Below are 6,252 nucleotides of genomic sequence, written 5' to 3' on the forward strand. Positions count from 1 at the left end.
GGGTTGTTATTTTTTATTTTTTTTTTGCTCCCTATGTAATCCCCCCCCCACCTCTGGCCTATCCTCCCTTTTATCCATTTTGGGGTTCCATTGCCTGGAGTTAGGGGGTCAAATGTAGCAATGAGAATTAGTCCATGAGCGAGGTCACAAATTTTGGCCGTTGGTACCATCAGGGGACAAATGCTCATAGCAATTATTGGCAGTGTCTACCCCACACACACACACACACACACACACGATGGGGAAACAGGCAATAGCTTGTTATCCTTGCAGCTTTCTCTATGTTATCACCCCTTCTATATCCCTACCCCCCCAAAAATTTTTAGGATAAAATTGCAGTCATTTTTGTACAGAAGAAAGGGTTACTCACAGTCAGGGTTGGAGTAGAAGTAGTAGTAGTAGTAGTAAAAATAAATTAAGTGATCATAATTAATAATAAATTGATAATAAAACAACTTTATTGGTTAGCCACCTCAATGGAAGGTAACAATGAACAAATTTTTGTCCTTTCTCCATGGAGTAATTTTTGGAGGACATTCCTGCCAATTTTCATTTCTATTCCTCTGACAACATCAATAGCATTCTATAGTAGTGTTGGTGTTTACATTTTTTTTTAAAGCTTTTAAAACATTGCCAATTTCGCTCCTGCAGGCCCGATACTCAGGACAATCAAGGCATGATAGCATACTGAGGGATGAAATGCTGCTATCTATCTTCCATCTCTAGAGGTGTAAGGGTAAAATGTGCCTTCGAGTCGATTTTGACTCGTAGCACCCACAGAGCCCTGTGGTTTTCTTTGGTAGAATACAGGAGGGGGTTTCCCATTTGTCAAATACCTCAATGAGCATTCGTTCCCGCCTCCCGCCCAGGTGGCACTGACCACCCCAGCTGGCTCTTGAACTAAATGACATTAATTTGCATTTGATGATGAGTTGGCCACTGTGGTAGAGTTGTGATTTATACCTTGGCCATCCAAGCCATTTTTACACCCGGCTGCTGCTTTCTGATTCACATCCTGCCATAACGTATAATACTGCCAAGTTCTGCGTGGCAGTGGGCAAGATTCGTCGGACCCTGACAGCCTCTAGGCTCTGCACAGAGAGTTAGCAACTCACATCCCCTGCTACACCACCACATGAACTTTCTGACCTTTCAGTCCTTGGTGTGTGTGGGTGGGGGGTTGTTCCTTTTTACAGCTTTTAAACTTTAGGCAAGTAGTATAGAAAACAAACGCTTAAGCCTGCCCTTGCCTTTTTATTATTTTAACACAATAATCTGTAATCCGCTTTTATTAGAATCTTTAATAGAGTATCACTTTCTATCTATCATCTATTTATCTAGTATCATTTGTATAATTTTTAATATAGTATCAATTTATAATATAGTACCATTTTAAGTTATATTATATTATCATTTATAATATAGTAATCAATTTTAATAGAGTTTTGTACCTGGTTAGATTTTAATGATGCCACAGGCTTACAGCCTCATTATTCAGGTCTTATACCCTGCAGTGGCAATTTTATAACAGTGTTTTGCTCGCTTAGTTCTATAGATTGCTATTGCTTTTATATTACTATGCCTTATTCACTTTTGTATTGTTTTATGCTGGTCTAGGACCGTAATGAATATGATACTAAGAGGCACAATATATCTTATGATACTAAGAGGCACATAATACATCTACTTACCTTCCTACGTCAGTCTCACTTTGCATTAACCTCACTTTGCAAAACATGAAAGAGCTGAACAGCTGTAATAAGAGGAAACAGATGCTGAGAAATCTTAAACACCATGAAGTATGTATTGCTATGCTCAGGGAATTATTTTTTTACAGGGTGTTATCTGTCTTATCGGGCAGCAGCAATATAGGAAGGTGCTGAAAGGCATCATCACATACTGCGCAGGAAGCTGCAACGGTAACCCCCTCCTGTATCCACTGGCTCTGTGGATGCCAGGAGTCAACACTGACTCGACAGCATGTTCTTTCCTTTTTTATCTGTCTTATGAAGGACTGAGTGAGAGATGCATATAAGATGGCTTTAAAGGGGGCTAGAAAAATTCATGCAGGACAGGTCTATCAATGGCCAATAGTCTGGTGGCTATAGGCCACCTCCAGCCTCAGAGGCACAATGCCTCTCAATGCCATAGGAACATAGGAAGCTGCCATATACCGATCATTGGTCCATCTAGCTCAGTATTTTCTACACTGACTGGCAGTGGCTCTCCAAGTTTCCAGGAAGGAGTCTCTCTCAGCCCTGTCTTGGAGATGCTGCCAGGGATGGAACTTGGAACCTTCTGCAGGGGCGTAGCTATAATAGGGCAGGGGGAGACAGTTGTCCGGGGGCCCACTGCCTTGGGGGGGCAGAGGCAAGTCACATGACTGACTCCCTCAGCCACGCACCCACCCAGGCTTCCTTCAGTTGTATTCATCCTCCAAAACTGATGTGGATGTTAAGACCTGGAGCTACCGGAATAGCATGTCTTTCTCTAGTACCATTAAATGACTTGCATCATCCACAATTTACAAAACCTTTTAAAAAATAATTTAGGATGATGTTCTATTGTGGCACATAGGTGACTGAGATAGAGAGAGAGAGAGAGAGAGAGAGAGAGAGAGAGAGAGAGAGAGAGAGTAATTTTACTATGCTTTTTGTTACCACTATTCAGCCTCATTTAAGATTTCTTTCATGATCTGAGCTTCGGGTGGGGGGCATTTTAAAATCTTGTCTCTGGGCCCACTCCAACCTTTCTACGCCCCTGACCTTCTGCATGTAGTTGGAGGGCAGCAACAGCAGGAGAGAAGGCATTCCCTTACCTCTTGCCTGTGGGCTCCCCAGAGGACCACTGTGAAACAGGATGCTGGACTAGATGGGCCGTGGGCCTGATCCAGCAGGGCTGTTCTTACGTTGTGTTGGCAGTTCTGAAAAGTCTAAAGGAGTGTCCATGTTACTGCACAAAAACCTGGATGCTGAGGTCCTGGAATGCATGATTAGCAAGGAGAGCCATTCATGGCCTGCTAAGGGCATTGCAGACCCTTCATCTCTATTTAAATCTTGGGCAAAGCGATTCTTAAGATTCCACCTAGAGACACCACCTGTGGAGGGAAATGCAGATGAGACATGTCATGGGGCACTTTGTGTTCCTACATTCCAGGGCATTGGAGGGGTCTGGCTAGTTCATCCGAGCAGTCCCAGCACAAATCAACATCTACATCCTGTAGAGTTTGAGTGAGTGGAACCTGTTGGAGGGGAGGGGAGGGGTTTGACTAACCTCGCAGTAAAAGTTGAGCCCATTAATGAGTAGCTTGAGACAGTTGTTTAAGATCCAAAAGCAAGCAAGCTTTATTAGGGAAATGCATTCTTGGGGAGAATATGTGTGTGCCTGTGCTTTCTATCTTAAAAGTATAGATCAGGGGTTCCCAATCTGGGTTCCTCCAGATGTTACTGAACTACAGCTCCCATTATCCCCAGCTACAATGGGGGACCCAGGTTGGGAACCACTGGTATAGAGTGTAGAGAGGGAGAGAGAAGCCGCATGGCTAACGAAGTAGAGAGCATGAAAGGTTGGAGCAGAGAGGCCCTGAGAATATCAGCCTACCAATCAGAGAAAGCCAGATCCGATAAAGAGACAACAAGAGGGGGGAGTTAGTTCAAAATGTGGCAGCCATATTGGTCTCTGGGGTACCCCAGAGAGACCACATTATGCCTGTTTTTAAACAGTTGCACTGGCTGCTGAGTGCCAATATATTTCCGGACAAAGTACAAAGTGCCTGTTATTACCCTTAAAGCCCTGAATGGCTCGGGTCCGGGTTACCTGAGAGAGTGCTTTTCTCTACAAGAACCCCATCACCCATTAAGGTCATCAGGAGGGGTCTGTCTTTGGGTGCCACCAATTCATCTGGTGGTGACCTGGGATCGGGCGTGCTCAGTTGTCGCTCCTTGGTTGTGGAATGCACTTCCCGTGGATATAAGAGGATTATCTTCCCTGGAGGCCTTCAGCAGAGCCTTAAAGACCCATCTTTTTAGCCTGGCTTTTAATGATATATAGTTTACATTTTAATTTTAATCTGCTTTCAAATGCTGTTTGATTTTAATTATGTGTTTTTTATTTTAATGTAAACCGCCCTCAGCCACTTTAGGAAGGGTGCTATATAAATCAAGTAAACGAATAAAATGAATAAAATAAGAATTAAAGAGGAAGATCCTTCTTCACTGTCACGATTCCAAATGCCCCTAGTGGCCACTATGACAAAAGGTGCCAAGAGTCAATTAGTTCAATCTCCAATTGAACCCGTTTCTTTATGAGATACTCCAGTCAGGGCTACTTGCTACTACCTGTGCTGTTAGCTATAATCATTGAAATTCAGTGAAGGAACTGCAATAACTTTGGGCCAAGCAGTCCTGCAGAATCTGTTCTAAAGCGTCTAAACCGGGGCAGATACATCTTATGCAATGTCCTTGGCAAACATCCAGCATAATGGCAAAGTATGCAACTGAATAGTTACTGGTGGTTTCCTGGGGCCAGATTGAAACAGGCCCTGCATCGGCAGCAAAGTTCTGCTGATGGTTTTGGGTTACAGCTGCCATCACCACCATAGAATAAGCCTTCCAGTGGGCTCTTGCCCATCTTCAGCCAGTCATTCTCCGCTTGCACACTGTCATCCCTGCTGTTTAATTTTATTTATTCAATTTATATACGGCCCTTCCTGAAGTGGTTTAGGGTGGTTGATTGTCTTATGTGAAAGCAGTGTGAGTTCTCAACAGGAAAGGGCATCTAGGAGTCACAGTTCCCTGCTGGCCTTTTTCAGTTGGATGTTATAGGTTGCATTGGATAAGTACAGCTGGTGAAGGGAATTTTCTTTTTGTTTTCATTTCAGGATGTAAGGGAACCAGAATTTAAGGTCTATCAAAGGGGGTGATTCTTTCCTATACCCACTGTACATATACATCAATGATACTTGGGCTCTTGATTACCACTGCATACACCTCCCAGACCCCCACCCAAACTTGTGTCCCACGTTCTGGAACGTGTGTCCCTCATTCTGGCAATGAAATGTTGACAACCCTATCGCACACGCTTTCTTCAGGCTGCCAATCCTATGCAACTCAGAATAAACCGTTTCAATCGAGTTGAACTTTTTAAATGTGTCCATGGTTGCTGTGTAAAACCAAACCCTTCAATGCAAACAAAGTGATTTAAATTTCACAAGATTAAAATGACAAGAGTCTTGCTGATATATTAGATGTTTATAATGTGTTACAGTACAGAAAAGAGGTCTGTTCTTCTCTCAGTTCAAGATCTTTTCAGTTTTTTGTTGGAGCAGCGTAGGATCCAAAGGAAAGGACAAGGCCGTGGAAGGGTAGCAGGAATATTGTTTAATGAAATAGATGTTATGTACAGAAAGGCAAGTGAGATCTGCCTTCAGGGGGGCTCTTGCTGCTGGCTGTTTGTTAGCCTTCAGGACTGGAATACAAGTTACTGAAGCCCCATTCAAAAGCAGGCCTGGATCAAGGAATGGGATGAACCAAAAAACCACAAGCACAAGGGGTTAGCTCAGGGCATGGTTGGAAGGCGCACACAAGGCACCTACATGGCTACCATGATGCTGTTCTGTGTATGGCCAGTTCCCTGGAAGGCCACCTGGCCGGGAGTCCCAAATGCTCAGCCTTTCATCAGGGCAGAGAAGAGAAACCTCCTTTGCGAAAGCTGGAATGGGGCATGACACCATAGAGTTCGCGGGGCTAGAACGATCCATTCTCCATTCGGATCCACCGCACTTCCGGCGTCGTTCAAACGGAGAAAGAGCGGAAGCCTCCACTTCCGGAGAAACTAACCGCCTGGCACGCAGCGCCGTTCTAGCCGCTGCAGGGACGTCTATAGCGCTCTGCTCTCTGATTAGGCTCCCTGCAGACTCTATGGGCTGATAGGAAAGCGCAGGCCCTTGCCTTTGGCTCGGAGGTTAGTGAGCCAGGCTGCCTCCAATCCTAGCCACGTCCTGGATGATTTGGCCATTATTTCCCATGGCCTGGAGCGGGGTGGGCAGCCTGAGGCTCCCCAGCGGCGGCTGGCCTGGACTACAACTCCCATCAGCCGCAGTGTTGCCCGCCCACCGCCGGAGAGAGCCTCTGCCTAGACCCAAGGAGTCAACTCAGGGGCTCCAGCTCAGGCGCGGAATCCATCCTACGGCCCAACCCCGGTTTCCGGTTAAGGCCGGAAGTTCCTGTAGGAAGGCGAGGCGTCTGTCTCTAT

This window comes from Hemicordylus capensis, chromosome 11 (assembly GCF_027244095.1).
Source record: "Hemicordylus capensis ecotype Gifberg chromosome 11, rHemCap1.1.pri, whole genome shotgun sequence".
In the NCBI taxonomy this organism is placed as follows: domain Eukaryota; kingdom Metazoa; phylum Chordata; class Lepidosauria; order Squamata; family Cordylidae; genus Hemicordylus; species Hemicordylus capensis.